General features: G+C 38.5%; 1 protein-coding gene across 3 annotated transcripts in view; it reads right to left on the minus strand.

Annotated features, from left to right (window-relative positions):
- Nucleotides 1-18123, minus strand: part of rftn2 (raftlin family member 2) — a 336974-nt gene that overhangs the window by 136810 nt on the left and 182041 nt on the right. The window lies entirely within an intron of this gene.

Consider the following 18123-nt stretch of genomic DNA (forward strand, 5'->3'; position numbering starts at 1 on the left):
TTTTTTACAGATTGTCTAGTGGCAAGATACAAAATGTTTCTAAAAATGGGACACTATGCTTCTAAACAGATGGACACCTTCTGCCAAACAGTGTAACTTTGTAATGCTATGACATATGACATCTAAACTTGGTACAACAACAGCTGACAGACATGGGCATAAAAGGAAATTGATTCCAGTGTTGGGCACCATAAAATGTCCAAGTAATGTACTATAAAATCCAGTTTTTGGAGAAATCCTAAAAGCTCATTTTATTGTGTGTTTTATAAAGTTGATACTGATGTAAGCAGAAGTTTTTAATCATATAAATGTTTTCTTTGAAAAATTCTAAGTTTTGTACTCGCTACTCTTCAGCCATTTACAACACCTTTATTACATAAGAAGAATAATAGCCGTTAATATCTGGGCATTTAATTTAGGTGTAATAACGGCAAAACATCCCTTAAATTTTACAAGAACAACTATAAGGAAAGCAACTGAAACACAATATACATGAAGGTCTACACATAAATACGTTTTTGTTTTTTTATTACTTACACTTTAACAAAATATAAACATAAAAATAAGCCAAAAAAGGTTTTTCTCTGATTACCAAACACTCACACATATTGAATGTTAAAATAAACATTTCAGCAACACCAACTAAACACTATAATATATGCCAATGTACAATATACTTCACTTTCATTAAAAGTCAATAGCAAGTTTCAAACTCAGACGAAATTATTTAGAGACTATATGAAAGTCCAAACTAAAAGCCTAACAAATTCCATACGCTTAGCAGGGCAGTTAAACACCCAAGTAACCCCATAATTCTCAATATGTTCATAATAGTTATGTGACCTGATAACCAATAGGCATAGATGCTAACTTGAACCCGGTATAGAAGTGAGCGAGGAATGCGCTGTGTGCCAATCTTAATGCAACCTAATTTAGCAAATTAATACACTCAGTGTACCTAAAGTTTGGACTAAGCCAGTATTATCTGCAATTTAACTTAGGGATCCATCTTGTCAAAAACTTGATAATAAAATCGGCTGCAACACGATTTAGCTCTCTGCAATGCGCTTTAAATATTGCAATTAATTTTGTACAGTGCAATGGATAACCCAAAAGGCTGGGTTTGCAAATGGATTTGACTAGGATATTTAAGTTTGGCTTTTAAAAAGGGTACATTTCTTGTCTGAACATGGTGGGAATTAGTGTCCCAAATTGAATTTAACTTAGATGCATGTTAAATTTCACAGGTGTAGACAAATGATCGAGTGTGCCAAGTTTACCAAAGAATTAAATTAGTGAACCCGCATTGGTAAACTTCACATGAACTCAATATGTGAAATATGAATTCCTTTTGTAACATGTGTGAATAAGAAGCTGAGGACTAGTAAGTAGATGGATAACTAATGTCTTTTCCTCTTACTATAAATTAGTGCAGTGGTTAGCACAGCTGCTTCGTGGGTCCAACCACCTGGGCTTGAATGTATAACCTGCTTTTATAAACTTGCTAATATCAATTTCTGTGGAATGTAACTGCATGAGGAAAACATCAAATTGTTCAGTCCTGTCCTGTTTCCAGAAAATGATGCACAGTTGAACACAATGGTATTTGGTGCTCATCTGAATGTACTGTATGTGGACCACATGCAATATTAGCTGGTGCAACCTTAAAGTACCTGGTGCAGAGGCTATGATAAGTGGAGGGCACAAGATATATAAATGGTGAGCATGAAAGAGTATGTTATACGCTCCAAATTGCTTCCCTGGAAGAAAAAACAACACATCATATCTGCTCAGGGGCTCCATACGAGTGTGCAGACGGACACCTGTAAACACAAAGCATTTGGGTCAGTTGACCCTCACACAACCCAAACCTTACACCATAGTGTAACAGGGCATGCGATGGGCATTTCCTGACCGGTGTTGTAGGCAATCCCTGACGTACATCATAGATATTGTAAGTTGTAGTTAGACCCATCTCAGGGACACTCCTTTAATAAATAAAAGCCAACCTGTCTGCTATTTATATCACAAGAGATGGGAGTGATGTCAAACTGAAGCACTGTAGCCTCTGTAAAGGCATAATTAGGTAGCCTCAACCAAACTTTTGTATTTTTTAAATCTAACTTTATCTCATATGTACACAAAGGTATCCCATACGTACGTGAAAGTATTCCATACATACAAGATATTTTCACGTATGTACGATATACTGTAAGGGCTATCCCACAATTTTTTTCATTGTATGGTTCAGAATTTCCTTAATTTAACTAATATAATTAGCATATGAATAAAAGATTGGAAACGTATAAACAAATTTTGATTAAACTAGGATTTCAAAATAAAAATATTGAAGAACTACAAGATGCACTCACACATTACTTAGCATTATGTTAGATGTGTTTTGAATTGGATACCTATGAGTGATCCTAAATCCAGAATAAACAGCTGCTTACACTTGCACATACATTTTGAAGGAATATGCACCTAGTAAGGGGCTGTTTATGTGCATGCTAATATGCCCTACATATCTCTGGAGCAAATACAGGGTGATCCCTAACACAAGGAGTTATTTCTGAGCTTGACACAAAGGAACCACAGTTTTCTGCCTCAAAAGGAAAAGGAGGAAAAAGATATTTTAAAAGATCAGAAGATGTGAGACACAAAAATGGTTTCAGAAATAAAACGGTAAAAAAAACATGGGGGAAAATTAAAATGAAAAGTAACAAGCCCAAAATGTTAATTAAAACTCAAAGGCAGAAGAACAGGCATTAAATCTGCAGTTCTGAAAAAAAACTTTTAAATTCCTCCTCATAACACCACAAACACCTGTTTTTATAGAATCTTGGACGCCAGTAGGAGTGTGCAATTGCCTTACCATACTACGTAGTATCACATAGTAGTACGTGGAATGTGTTGCTACCAACAACACGGCTGCTAATCTGTGAAAGTAATCTAAATGATATCATACACGCAATAAATAAAAATCAAGATTAACATTTTAACTGAAAATAAAAAATATAAATTAAAAAATGAAACCTGCACTGTTCAAAATGCCAGAATCATGAAATACAGGAAGAAGTTTAAAGTCATTTAATGACCATGTGCTCAATGCATGTACAGTTGGCAAGGGAACTGGGGAACAAGAACTCAACTGATTGGAGGAAGGGAGATCAGGTCTAGCAAGAGAGATGGAAGGTGAGAAGGGGACTAAATCCTTTATGGAGTAATGCAGGGACAAGATACAAATTGGGAGTAAAAATAGGTTCAAAACCTGTCAACTTAGCCTAAGAACTGCAGCATTTCACACTCCTTAAAATGAGCATTCAACTGATAAAAGATGTGATATGTTGGTACCTTTTATTTCTGATGTGTTGTTCTGTTTGTATGGGGCAGCTACAAGGGCCCCTTTCTATCCCTATACAGTATGAGGAGCTTAATAACTATTGACTGAATGATGCAGATGTCACATCAGCTTTCATGCAGAAAATATACAGTACTTTTTCTTGAAACGGAAGGTATATATTATTGTTTGGAGATGTGTCACATTAAAAATTACATTACCTGGTCCTTTGTGCTTTAGGGTCATGACTCCATGCAGGTTAGCTTTACGGACAGAATTAAAATGAAATTATAATAAAATGAGGAGCTAGTTGATGTTAACAATAATTACGTTTTAATAAAGGAGAAGGAAAGAAGTGTCAATAAGTTGTGTCACTTGGGTCTGTGGTAGTCATTACACAGCATGTATTTACTTAAAACAAACTGTTGGAGATGCTGTGGGCATTTTCTTTAAGTCATTGATTTTATAATTCACTTAGGGCACGCAAGACAGTGAGAGCAAGCAAGACAGAGAGCGCACACAAGACAGTGTGTACAAGTAAGACAGAGAGCGCACGCAAGACAGAGAGCCAAGCCAGCCAACTCACAGAGCCCCACCCACCAACTCTAAGACCATGAGATACGCTCGACAGAGCCCCGCCCGCCAACTCTAACTAAGGGCAAGCAAGACAGAAAGCGCACACAAGACAGAGAGCCACGCCCGCCCGCCAACTCTAACTAAGGGTAAGCATGACACAGAGCCCCGCCCACTTTCTGTGTGGTACAGAAAGTACAGCTGCAGACGAGTGTCAGTCTGTAGGAGATCAGTGAAGTTGTGGAGAGCTTCAAATGTTAAGAGCTGTATTTAGTATTGTATTCTGTACTTAACAGGGAGCCAGTGAAGTTGAGAGAGAATAGGTGTAGTATGTTCAGTGGATTTAGAACAGCAGGTTATTATCCTGGCAGCAGAATTTTGAATAAATTGTAAGAGATGGATACATTTTTGTGGGATGACAGATATAATACCATTACAGTAATCTATACGTGAGGTGACTCGGGCATTAACCGATACTTTAGTACTGTGTTGCCTAAGAAAGGGACGAAGTCTAGAAATGTTTCTGAGATGGAAGAAAGCAGTCCGAGAAATGTTACTTATATGGGAGGAATTATTTAATGGATATAAATAATTGCATGTAAAGGATTCGCCAAAATCTGTTGTATGTAAACGATACTGTTTAAAACGTTATTGTTTTTTCATCAGAAAACCCAGTTTCCATGTCTAGCTGTATTAGTTTAAATGGCACTTTTACCACTCGCAATAGGGCGGACGTGCTGACTTATCGTGTCGACTGGGCAACACAGTGAATGCGGCGTCTATCTATATATGTCTATGTTTTCCGTAGCCTGCTACAGGAAGGTACTGTCTCAACCATTGGCATTGGTTTCGCTCCTTGCTATTTTCGTTATACTGCGACAGTGCTTTCCTAAGCCTTTGTTATACTGAATTCCTTTCTCACCATTTTCCGTTCCTATTCTTATACCGCCATCTGCTACAGCGGGCTTCAACTAGTTAATTTTATTTCCAGCAAAAATAATTTAATGTACAAAAGCCAAAAGCACACAATCCATAGGAAATGTAGTTCATGAATGAACATGTGTAGTGAAGAGTGAAGTATTCTTTGGCTACAGTTTATTTTTCCGATTTATGCCACATGCAGCATTTAGTACACTCAGCCAACTCTCTCAAGGTCAATAAGTCCTTTCATTACTCTTAAGCTTATCTCATATAGAAAAAGGTAATTTAATGACGTAGTACCTTTCATTCCTTTATACCAAGAGTTCCCAAAGTGGTCGATACTGACCCCCTGGGGTCAATATGAACTTTCTAGGGGTCAATAGTTTCAATAAAAAAATTTGGGGGTCAACAACAGCAAAAATAGACTCCCTTACTACTATTTGTTACTTCAGAATATCTATGATTCCAATAGGTACCTAATTAAGAAGTAAAATAATTTAAAAAAAACGTTTTTGATAAAAACACATTATATACCAAACTTGTGAACGAAAAGGTAAAATGTGTCATTAAAAGAGTCACACGTAAGAATGCATGAAAATACATGTAGCACAAACATGTCTGTGCATTGCCTTATCGAACGTATCAAAGCAAGTGCGAACATGAAAAACCGTTGCATGTGACTAGGGGGTCGACGGTTTTAAAAGTTTTTGGTAAAGGGGTCTGCAGCCGAAAAAGGTTTGGGAACTCTTGCTTTATACTAATGTGATCAATGTGAAAATATGTCTATTTCCTTTGGAAAAATGTGAAAATTCCCATCTTGCAGAGGAAGAAAAATATAGTACCCTACATAAATTCTACAAATTATTAACATTTACAATGCAAAATGTAATTGTAAAACTTAATTGCCTATGTCCATTGCAATCTCTAACAGACTTACATTGACATATATCGTTCATTTATAAAGACATACAAGGTCGGTATTTAGGCTATGCTCCAGATTAATTTATATCAGAAAGCAAAACAGGGACTTTCTGAACATACAGTGCATCCAGAAAGTATTCACAGCACATCACTTTTTCCACATTTTGTTATGTTACAGCCTTATTCCAAAATGGGTTAAATTCATTCAATTCAAAAAAAGGTCTGCTTTTAAATCCAGTTTGCCATGTCCGTCTCCATGGGTGCGATTGTACAACCGCGGGGAGTTGATGAGGTGATTGGGGCAAGTCGCACCCGATCGTTCTCAATTGCTTCATCGGCTTACTGCGGCGTGTGAATAAACTGCTGCGCCCACGGAGCTGTATGTTTATGGACCGGCAGGATAGAGGGAAGGAAAAAAAGAAATGATAGAACACAAGGAGGTTAAAGAAGGGTTAAAGGCAGTCATGGAAGACGATCCAGACTCCAGGAAGGAGAAGGCAGCATGAGCTGGGGCTCTGTGAGGGAGAGCAAGCTTAGGCAATCTAGGGGCTGGTTCACCCCACCGACGAAGCGTGTAGAGTGGGGCAAGCGAAATGCAAGACCTTCCAATGGATCTGAGGAGCGACTGAGTGAGCACAAAGGAAGACGGGAGATGTGCCAACCTCGGACGGTCTGGCTGCGCAGTGTGGTGGCAGCCAAAACAGGGGTTGGCAGAAAACAGTTCATGCTGCAAAGGCAACGCCAGTAAAGGGTGAGCCATGGAGACAGAAGGTGGTATGCTGCGATCGGGCGAGGAGAGAGACTGCATTTTAACGGATTTATTTATTTTGCATTTTATACCCACGTTTCACTGGCTTTATGGATTTGCTATTTATTTGGGTACTGTATTTTTCTGAACACTGTACAACGGACACTTTTGATTTTAATTTGACTGTTTTTAACAAAAGCACTTGAGCACTTTCCACCATCCCCTGACTTCAATGAGATTTCTCAGTTCATCTCAACTCTCATAACTATCGACGGTGTTGGTTCAACAGACTCCCATGTAGGAATAGGGAGTCTGTAGGAGACCAGCATCGTCACACTATTACACAGTAACCAGGTACATTACACAGTATTGAAAAAAAATAAAATAAAACAAGTACAATTTGGCTTGCAGTATTATTCTGTAATATAGAAACAGTATTCACACATTTGAACATAATGGTCCACATCCGACATTTTAAAACCAAAATATCTAACAGACAGCAGACACTGCACCTTTTTTTGTCAAAAGTTTCTCTGTGTCATCATGTTCAACTTTATCGTCTGCTACAGCTTCAGTTACAGAATGTTCTTTGTCCATTTTCACCACTCAATACCTCCACTAGCAGCGCATGTACTCTGTTGCATGCGTATTTTGCAGTGCACCAGTAAAAAAGATACCCCCTTAAACAGTTTTCTGCTGCGCCACATTCTAAATGTTGTTTAGGCTATTTAGACTAGTGTTCCGGTATAAGAAAAATCCATATCATAACAAAAATAAAAAACATTTTTTGGTATGAACCGGTATACCGCCCAGCACTAGTTTAAACCCTAAATATGCCCCCAAGCTCTTTAATTTCATTTCAAACTTAGCTTAATATGTTACCTTAAAAAAAGAATGTAAAGGTAAACCTGTATACTGTACAGTACAGTACTGCCATGTCTCCCGCAGTGCTAGAATGTAAAATACAGATGTTACCACTATGTGTACTATAATTCATGCAAGCACATTTTCTTTGGTATGCGCTGTCACTTTCTTTGGTATAAGTAGGGTAAATACAGTAATAATTTAATTTAATAAAAATACAGTAAAATGTATGGGTACTCACCAATAATGAATGATATTGATTGAAGATGATGGTGAATTAGCTGTGTAGTATGAAGAAGGTTTATTCTTTTCATTATTTGGTTAATATATCCTTTATTATCTTTATTATTTATCAATTCACTGTGTCGGTTATCAGTGTGTCTGTGTGACTGTGTGCATGCTGAGTCAAGGCAGGGTGTGTTTCCTGGGGTCTTCAAGACCATCTTCAGATGGTAATAATTTTAGTATCCCGCAATCACAAGTCAAATCATTACAGAGGGATCTGGACAGAAAACAGGCCTCAGCAGATTTATGGCAAATGAAACTTAATGTAAGTAAATATAAGGTATTACACGTAGGAAGTAGAAAAAAAGAGTTTAATATACAATGAGAGGACTGAGATTTCAAGTACCCTTTATGAGAAGGACCTATATGTCATACTGAACTTGTCACTATCAACATCCAGACTGGAAAGTTTATGGAAGCCATTAAGAATGGCAGATTATAAAGCACAATACACAGAGTACAAGTAAAGGGAGATTATGCTTAAGCTTTATAACACACTGGTGAGACCTCACCTGGGGCCTCATGTATAACGCCGTGCGTAGAACTCGCACTATAACATGGCGTAAGCACAAAAGCCGAAATGTGCTTACGCACAGAAAAATCCAGATGCAGGAATCTGTGCGTACTCCAACTTCCATGTTCTTCCGCTACATAAATCCCGATCAGCGTGAAAACTAACGCTCGTGCACGCGCATTATGTAATGCCCCAAATCCTCCCAGAATTACGCCTATTTCAATATGCAAATCAATATAAATCGCCCTTAAGCGCAGCCTTCTGTGAAATGACAATGGGAAAAGCACGGGGGGAAACATAAGAATTTCAGCGAATACCAAGTGGAGGCAAAGAAAAAACATACTATTTGTTCAAATAAGCCGTGGTATAATCAACAAAAGGAAGTTGATCGAGTGGCATAGCGTGTTGGAGAAACATGAAAGCTCACATCCACAAAATTGCACAGTGCCGGAAATAAAAAAGAAGTCACATATCAAAGTCGCTGTGGAAAGCCGAGTTGTAAGCCCACTGTCTGACTGTCATATGAAAGCTTATTAGGGTACAGAGAAAAAGCCACGGGTGGGGAAAAAGCACGAAATGTCCACTTCAATGTCGACATTTCCACTTTAATCACGTAGTTTATTTTGTCATTAAAGTAGAACATCATAAAATTCATCTTAAAATTGTTTAATTAACCAGTTTCTAAAATCACATCGTAATTAAAGTAGCACGTTAAATGCTTTGTTTTGTATTTGATTTTCTATGTGCTCTATGTGTGTGAATCACTACTTGCTTCTTAAACCGGCTCTTCCTCCAACTGGACACAGAGTCCATTACATTCGTGATATTACAGCTCTCTGAATAACTAAAATACTGAGATGTATACGTGATGTCATTTTCATGATGATAGGAGTTAAAGCACGTTATTAAACATGTTTCACTTGATGAAATAATTTATTGCAGCAGTACTCAGGGGCTCTAAGCTTGTGGTGGCACTGGGCAGAGGAAGAATCGGTGGCTCCTTCGCCCGCCAATGTCATGCACGGTGGATGGCCATGTATGTTGCTGACACTAGCCGCCTCGTGTTCATGACACAAGCATTTAACTTTTGCCGAAATTTGTCGCTGCGTTATTAGCTGTGTTGTTATTTTATCTTTCTGTTTTATATTCAATATATATTGGCGTAGCCGTCACTGCAGTCAGTGCTTTTCTTTCCCCAAGTAACCGATCGCCATACAATCAGCTCTGTAATAGGCGTTAAGCCATCTGTAAGCTTAGCGCCGATTCTTCAAAACGTTTAAAGAACATTGAAATATCTTCGTAGTACATGTTTAATTATTCTATCCTTAAAGACACTCCCAGTGAAGAATATAGATTATTTAAATGAAGTTAAAGTTTTATCTGTATAATTTAACAAACATATTTTGCTGCATTTCACCTTAAAAATGATATTGTCATCATATGTAAATACGCACTTTATAAAGTGGCTCAGGTTGTGCAATATTATAACTGTAGTGCAAGTTTACAGTGAGGTGATTGTACTTATAAGTACAAACAGTTCTACAAGGAGCACTTGATTGGCTGCATTTAAAGTTCTTGGGATTAAACTGTTTTGAACCGGCAAGGTCCGTACAGGAAAGGCTTTGAAACGTTTTGCCGTGGCAGAGACAGCGTGTGCTTAATGCCGTATACCGATAATTCTCTTACCGATCAGCTGCTGCTGTGATTCACACTCAGATACAGTGATATAAATACTCCGAGTGGTGCAGTGAGAGAAATATGGAAAAAGATGATCCGCTGTGGCAACTCCTAACGGGAGGAGCTGAAAGAAGAAGAAGAAGAAGAAGAAGAAGAAGAAGAAGTGAGAGTAACAACGCTAAAGCAGTTATGGCATTTGGAATACTATGGCTGTTCCCTGGACCATTATATTGTTACGAGTTAATTACAATCAGATGCATTACACTAATAAACAATATTAGTGCAGTAATCACACAAGAACAGTACCATTGCTTTGATGCTGGGTGCCGCCAGTTTGCAAAACCGAGCGGAGAACTTGCGTACGACAAGGCATGAGGTACTGTGGAAAAGTGCGTGGCTTTACGCCAAGTGTAGGTTTTATACATCGCGATTTGAACGTGGAAAAGTTCTTACGCAACATTTCTGTGCGTACGCAACGTTTATACATGAGGCCCCTGGAGAGCTCTGTAACGTATTGGTCTATAAGCTACAAAATAGACATAGCGATATTAGAAAAGGTCCAGAAAGGAGTGATTAGGTTGATTCCACGACTGCAGGGTATGAGGAAAGATTAAAGGAACTGAACTATTTCAGTTAAAACAAACTTGAGGATGTGGGGTGACATAACTGAAGTTTTAAAAATTATGAAAGAATTAGTACAGAAGATCCATGTTGTTATAGCTCAACAAGAAAACAAGCACACATCTGGACATTTGTTAAGGGTAACTTTTACACAAATAGTATAACATTTTTATTATTATTAAAAATTATTTTTTTCTCCAGCCTTTGGAGTTTTTTTTTTTTGTTTTGTTTTTTCTGTCCACCCTGGCCATCGGACCTTACTCTTATTCTATGTTAATTAATGTTGACTTATGTTTATCTTTTATTGTGTCTTCTATTTCTCTATTCATTTTGTAAAGCACTTTGAGCTACATTTTTTTGTATGAATATGTGCTATATAAATAAATGTTGATTGATTGATTGATTGATTGATTGCAGATTTATTATGCAACTAAAGGAAAAATGAAAATTTTCCCATCTCACTTGTTTATTTTCACCTGTTATAGTGAGAATAATAAACAAACACCTCAAAATTTACAAATAAACATCACTGACATTTCAAAAAAAAAAATCAATCAATCAATGACCAATATAGCCACCCTTCTTTCCAATAACAGTCATAAGCCTTTCCATTCATGGAGTCTGTCAGTTTCTTGATCTGTTGACGATCAGCTTTTTGTGGAGCAGTGACCACAGCCTCCCAGACACTCTTCAGAGAGGTGTATTGTTTTTCTCCCCCGTAAATCTAGCGTTTAAGAAGTGCCCACAAGTTCTCGATAGGGTTTAGGTCAGATGAGGAAGGGGGGCCATGTCATTATTCCTTCATCTTTAAGGCCTTTACTGGCTGGCCACGCAGTGGAGAACTTCGATGCAAGTGATGGAGCATTGGCCTGCATAAAAATCATGGTCTTTTTCCTGTATCACTGTTTGAAGAAAGTGTCTTCGAAAAACTGGCAGTAGGTTTGGGAGTTGATTTTGAGTTCATCTTCAATGCAAAAGGTCCAACTAGCTCATCTTTAAAAATACCAGCTCATACCAGTACCCCACCTCCACGTTGGAGTGGAGCTCTGTGCCCATTACTGATCCACAGGTCCATCCATCTGGTCCATCAAGTGTCACTCTCATCTCATCGGTCCATAAAACCTTTGAAAAAAATCTGTCTTCAGATATTTCTTGGCCCAGTTTTGACGTTTCAACTTATGTTTCTTGTTCAGTGGTGGTTGGGTTTCAGCCCTCCTTATCTTGGCCATGTCTTTGAGCACTGAACACCTTGTACTTCTGGGCACTCCAGGTAGGTTGCAGCTCTGGAATATGAAAGTACTGGAGGATAATGGGTTCCTGGTAGCTTCAGGTTTGATTCTTCTCAAATCTTTGGCAGCTAGTTTGCGTTTTTTGTTCACAACACGTTTCTTGCGACCCTGTTGACTATTTGCAACAAAATGTTTGATGGTTCTGTGATCACACACCAATTTCTTAGCAATTCCAAAAGTGCTGCATCCCTCTGAAAGACTTTTTACAATTTTTGACTTTTCAGAGTCAGTTAAATCTCTTTTTTGGCCCATTTTGTCTGAGGAAAACTAGCTGCCTAATAATTCTGCACACCTTGATATAGGGTGTTGATCTCCTTAGGCCACACCCTACCTCATTACACAAATACATATCACCTGACGTGCTTAAATCCAATAAGCATTCAAGTTAATACAGCTTGGAGTTGGAATATACGCATTAAAAATGATGATATGGTCAAAATACTCACTTGCCTAATAATTGTGCACACAGTGTATAATGCCTAATTTCAGTGGGCTAGTATCAAATTTATTATTTTATCATATGAGCACTATTCATTTAATTTTGTGCTATAAATACAGCTAATACAGCTATGCACTTAAAGGTTATATAAAGCAATTTATAAACGATGTGTCTAAAGTTTATGTGTTGAGTTTTAAAATCTTGAAAACCATCCAATACAGATATACAAAATATTTCAATCCCCTCTGGCAACAAAAAATATTTATAGGCTATTCTCTATAGACTTAGTGCATCTTTACATTTACAGTAACCCGATATCTAAATAAATGAAAAAACTTTCTAGAAAGAACTGCAAATATGCCATACATCCAGATGCTCACAAATATAACCAATCATGATGAAATCACAATCCTACTGTGAGGATGTTAAGAAAAAAAAGCCTGCAGGAATAAAGCAAGGATAGTTTATCTAAAGTTAAACTGATAGATTCAATGCAACCATTCACTCATTCATTTTCAAACCAGCTTACAATGAAATCACAGTTAAGTAAACATTAAGGAAATAATGCATTTGTACAGGAATATCAATAAACAGATTTAACATCACCTGTTGCATTATAGGAATAGGGAATTGTTGGTATGTTGTCTGGATTCCAAGATCAGACCAGGGCTGCAATAAACAAACAAAAAAAATCTTAAAAGCACATGGAAAACTAGAAACATGAGCACATTATCACAATTTGTTTCAGTCTGAATAAAATCTGTCTTCTTTCTTCATGTCTTTTTCCATTTCAGATCACTTTGGCCCAATTCCTTTTGACAACAGTAGTGGCTACAAAGTAGAAATATGGCCTGAATAGGACGAGAATCCTTTACAGAGTCTAACTAAAACCACTACTATATTCGATATGTAATGAAACTAGAGGCCACAGAGGAAACACGCATGAACATTGAGAGAAATAAACCTTCTCCTTCTACATATGAAATGTTTACTTTTAATTTCTTCTCCGTTCATTTTATACACATTCTTTCTTTGCTTGTTCTTAATGTAAAGATTCAAGTAATATGTGGTGATAAGTTGTGCTTTATCTTATTTGTATATTGTTGTACTGATCCAGCAAAGTGATCAATGGATTGCTATTTATGTGTAAATTTAAAGGAGTGTTCTTACTTGATTTAAAGGAAAAACTCTGACCTTTTAATCACACTGAAGACAAATATTTTTGCATGACTGACTAGATTATGTTTCTTCACAAGCACCTGTTTGTGCTTTCTCCTAAAATGTTTTCATTAATGGCTCTGTGGTTAAGTGTGTCCACGGCTAGCAAATTAGTGGCCAATTTTATACAAATAATCGTGTCTCAATTGGGTACAGGTGTGCGTTTCACTCCGTGGTTGACCACGTGCAGAGGTGGCGGATCAGACAAGAACCTCAAGTGATGCTGTGGAGAGAGCTGCTCCTCATACCTGTACCCAATTTTTACAGCAAAGCATAAAGGGTGAAGAAAGACACACGAAGGAAAAAGAGAAAACAAAAGGTTGAAGGAAGGAGAATGAAGACAGGAGGCAGTAACAGCCAGTGCTAGAGCAAGTGAGCTAGAGAGAGCACAAGCAAGAGAGAGAGATGGCAGGTAGCTGGGAATAGAGCTCCTTAAAAGAAACAAGCAGCCGATGCTCAGGGGCTGTGAGAAGGCTATTCCAACTGAGGGACAAGAAAGCTGGAGTATCCAGGAAGGCAGCAGGAGTCAGGGAGGCTAAGAAGGGGAACCCTGTTTAGCCACCGGGTCCTGAGCCATCCTAAATTGAGGTCTGGATTGGGAGTCCTGCTGGAAGCCACGGGACAGCAGGGATCCAGACCAGCAGGAGTTGGATGGCTGTGTCCGTCGGATGGGCATCTCCTCAGGCCTCGCAGCAGAGTTAAGCAGAATAAAAGTGGTTTACAAAGGGGTTGTTCTGGGGACCCGGTTTTAAAATTACAGCTTCCAGTATTGTGTTCTAACCTTGTTTAAATGGATTATTTGACTTGGTTTTTAACCTCCACAGTTCACTGCTTTAACGGATTATTTATACATCACGGATTGATTACACTACACAATTTTGGACTCCTATTTGTTTTGATGGATTATTTTAATAAAAGCACTGATACACTTTATACATCAACCTCTTGGTGTGAGCAATTGTCCTCATTTGCCTGGCTCATCCCTTGGTTATGTTATCGGTGGTGGCAGGTGTGAGAGGCTTCTGGAAGAAACCTAAAGCCGAGCCGCACCATCACAGGCTCTTCACTCTGTTCTACATATTGATGTCTGTCAAGTTTCACTAATTATTGACTCTGCTGTGCTGTGACTGACTCTCTGTCATATTTTTGAACGTTTTTTTTGATCATTCGAATTCCACTGCTTTCATAATCTGTAACCTGCTGTTTGCATTCTGTTCTCTCCATCGTTTTTGGGTCTGTTTATGATCCAGTGCTCTTGCTCTTTCTTCTTCGCTTTGTCATTTATGAAGTTCTACTTTGTCTTTTACTCTTAGTCTTTAATTTCTGACTCCCTTTGGATCCACAAGGTGTTCAATTCCACTTGTTCTGGGCTGATTATCCCATTTTTGTGCATTCTTTGCTCGCCAACGCTTCTGGGTCTCTTTTCGACATGCTACTCTTTCTTATTTGCATAGTCGTGGACGTGTGATGTTTAACTTATTTTGTTTGAGCTTCTCTTTCTTCTTCGCTTTGTGAGATTATTGTTGTTCTTTTATGCATTTTGTTGAGCATTCTTTTCTCTCCAGTGCTTTTGGGTCTTTTTTTGACGCGCTGCTCTTCCTTTTTCGCTTAGTTGTGGTCGTGTCATCTTCAACTTATTCATTGTTTTAGAGCTGCTCTTTCTTCTTTGCTTTGTACATGACCATGATCTTGTTTGAAAATGGCTGTAAGTAGGGCAACTGGTTGTAAGTAGGGTGGGACAACAAGTGAGTGGTTACATGACCGTGAGCTTGTTTACATGCTTCCAATGGATGTCAGTATGATGTGACTTGACCGTGTCGCGGGAAGTGAAAGTGTCTCTGTCTGTCTCTCTTCAAGATCACATCTCGTCACAGGATTATCTTTTATAATAGGGAGATACGCTACTGTGGCTGTTCGTTTGTCCAGGATTTTAAATCACCTGTAGATCGCAAACCGTTTGACCTATTCGTCTGAAATTTGGTACACATATACTACGTGATGTCTACTATCTGCTTTTGGGGTGATGATTGACCTCCAAGGTTATTCCTCTTTTTATTTTATTTTATTGTAAAATCAATTCTCGTTATCGGCCAGCGGGGTGGCCGTGCAGCGCATGCATATGGACGCCGTTCTCATCCCTACCACCTTTGCCATCACTTCCCCTAACTCTTCATATCTTAAACCATTCTTGAGGCAGAGTGAAGACTTAAGTGCCAGCTTAAGTGAAGAATTAAGGAAAACGTACTAAGTAATTGCAACACAAACACCGACTTAATCAGTTTTAATGCAAAAAGATGCCAACAAAAGAAGAAGCAGGCCGCTAGAGTGGAGAAAGGAAGACCTGCTCAGGAAGCAGCAAACCCATCAACCTGAGCAAACGAATGCTAAACAGACAGCGAGAGTGTATGATAGTATGAATGCTCAAGTCAAGTGTATTCACTGCACGTTATTGTGCAGTGTGTGGATGAAGTCGAGACAACAGCAGGCAGACACCTATTCAAACAAGTAGAATTCTTTTATTTCTTTATATGTGGTCAGTAGAGGGTCTTTGCCTTACAGAGACTAAGTGCAAAAAGCCCCCTCATAGGTGGGTGAGTTGCATTTTTATAACAGAGATCTTCAAAGAAGTGGTTAGAAAAAATAAGCTCAGTTTCATCCAAAGGTCACAGAACATTCTTACACAATTTGTTGATTACAACGAAAAACAGAAAATCTAGTCTTTTCTTATATTTTTAATTAAGCTTATCAGAAAACTTGTCATACGTTTGGCATCTTAATCGGACGATAACCTAGACACTGCTGAGGTAAGCCGGGAAGTAGCCAAAAACTGCATTCCACACTGGCAGCCCTACTCTATGTAAGCACGCTTATTTATCTGTTATAATAATACCTAGCCATACAGAGAACATGCAGATTTTCATACAGACGCTAGCAACAGATTTTACCTTCCATTCCACAAGTGCACCATTACTGGCAAGAACATAATCTAAATTAATAATCTCCAATCACAGTTTAATATCTTAACTCTTACAAATACTTAATAATGCTTATTCTGAAATGTTTAATTAATATTTACTGCATATGTCAAAGTTGCCTCTGTATCAACGTTAAGCCAGAAAAACGATCACATTGACAGGACACTTAACAAGCACTCATTATTTTCGCAGTGTAAAATTTTTCATCACTGGGTTTGATCATTGGCCTCAGAGGGCCCTGCCGTTAATTTCTCACTACCTCTGTATGTGTTCTGATTAACCTAATCATAACTGAATATACAGTAATCCCTCCTCGATCGCGGGGATTGTGTTCCAGACCCCCCGCGATAGGTGAAAATCCGCAAAGTAGAAACCATATGTTTGTATGGTTATTTTTATATATTTTAAGCCCTTATAAACTCTCCCACAATGTTAACATTATTAGAGCCCTCTAGACATGAAATAACACCCTTTAGTCAAAAGTTTAAACTGTGCTCCATGACAAGACAGACATGACAGTTCTTTTTCACAATTAAAAGAATGCAAACATATCTTCTCTTCAAAGGAGCGCCATCAGGAGCAGAGAATGTCAGAGACAGCACTCGCTAAGAAAAGCAAACAATCAAAAAATCAATACGTGCTTTTAAGTATGCAGAAGCACCGCGATAAAGCGGCATTTTGTAGAGGAGCATCCGTATCTTCTAGGCAAACAGCCTCTGTGCAAACAGCCCCTCTGCTCACACCCCCTCCGTCAGGCAGAGAGAGTGAGAGAGATAGAGAGAAGCAAACAATCAAGCACCGCACAGGAAGCATATCTTATATCATTGAGGAGTTTTAGTTAATATGTAATACATGCTCTGATTGGGTAGCTTCTAAGCCATCCGCCAATAGCGTCCCTTGCATGAAATCAACTGGGCAAACAAACTCAGGAAGCATGTACCATAAATGAAAAGACCCATTGTCCGCAGAAAGCCGCGAACCAGCAAAAAATCCGTTATATATATTTAGATTAGTGCTTACATTTAAAATCTGCGAGAGTGAAGCCACGAAAGTCAAAGCGCGATATAGCGAGGGATTACTGTACACCTTTTTTATCTTCTTTCAACTACTGTCCAATCATGTACAAGAAGCTTACAGCCTGAATTAGCCTTGCTTTTACTGACACTGACTGGTAATTGTAAAAGTTGTTTTAAGCGAAATGTGTGACATTTCTACTTGTATGCTGTGACCACCGGGGGCTCCTGTTCCCCAACACCTGATGCAAGAATACACAGGCACAAGTCCAGCAACATACACAAGAGTTTATTGTGATGTGGAAAACACTTTTACTTTGCTCCCCACAACCAACACACAGTAAAAAGCACAATAAAGCACACAGCACTTTGCTTTCTATCTGTTTGTCTCTTTCGCCTCCGCTCCTCCCTCGAGCTTCGTCCTGTTCCTCCTGACTGTGGTTCTTCAAATGGAGTAAGACATCTCCTTTAATAGAGCACCCAGAAGTGCCCTAGGTGTCATGTAATCTCCTTCCAGGATTACTTCGAGGTGTGGCAGCTTCCATGCTCCAAATCTGGGGAAGGACTGCCCTGTGCAGATCTTACATTAAGACAGTATCCAGGCCAGGGAAAAGTTCCGGCTGTCCATTACAATGCGTATTTATTTCTTTTGTTTTCAAAGCTCCATGTTAACCATTGACTTGTTATGTGAATGAGATTCCCTAATTATCGTCAGCAGACTCTTA

This window comes from Polypterus senegalus, chromosome 6, assembly GCF_016835505.1.
Source record: "Polypterus senegalus isolate Bchr_013 chromosome 6, ASM1683550v1, whole genome shotgun sequence".
NCBI classification, from domain to species: Eukaryota; Metazoa; Chordata; class Cladistia; order Polypteriformes; family Polypteridae; genus Polypterus; species Polypterus senegalus.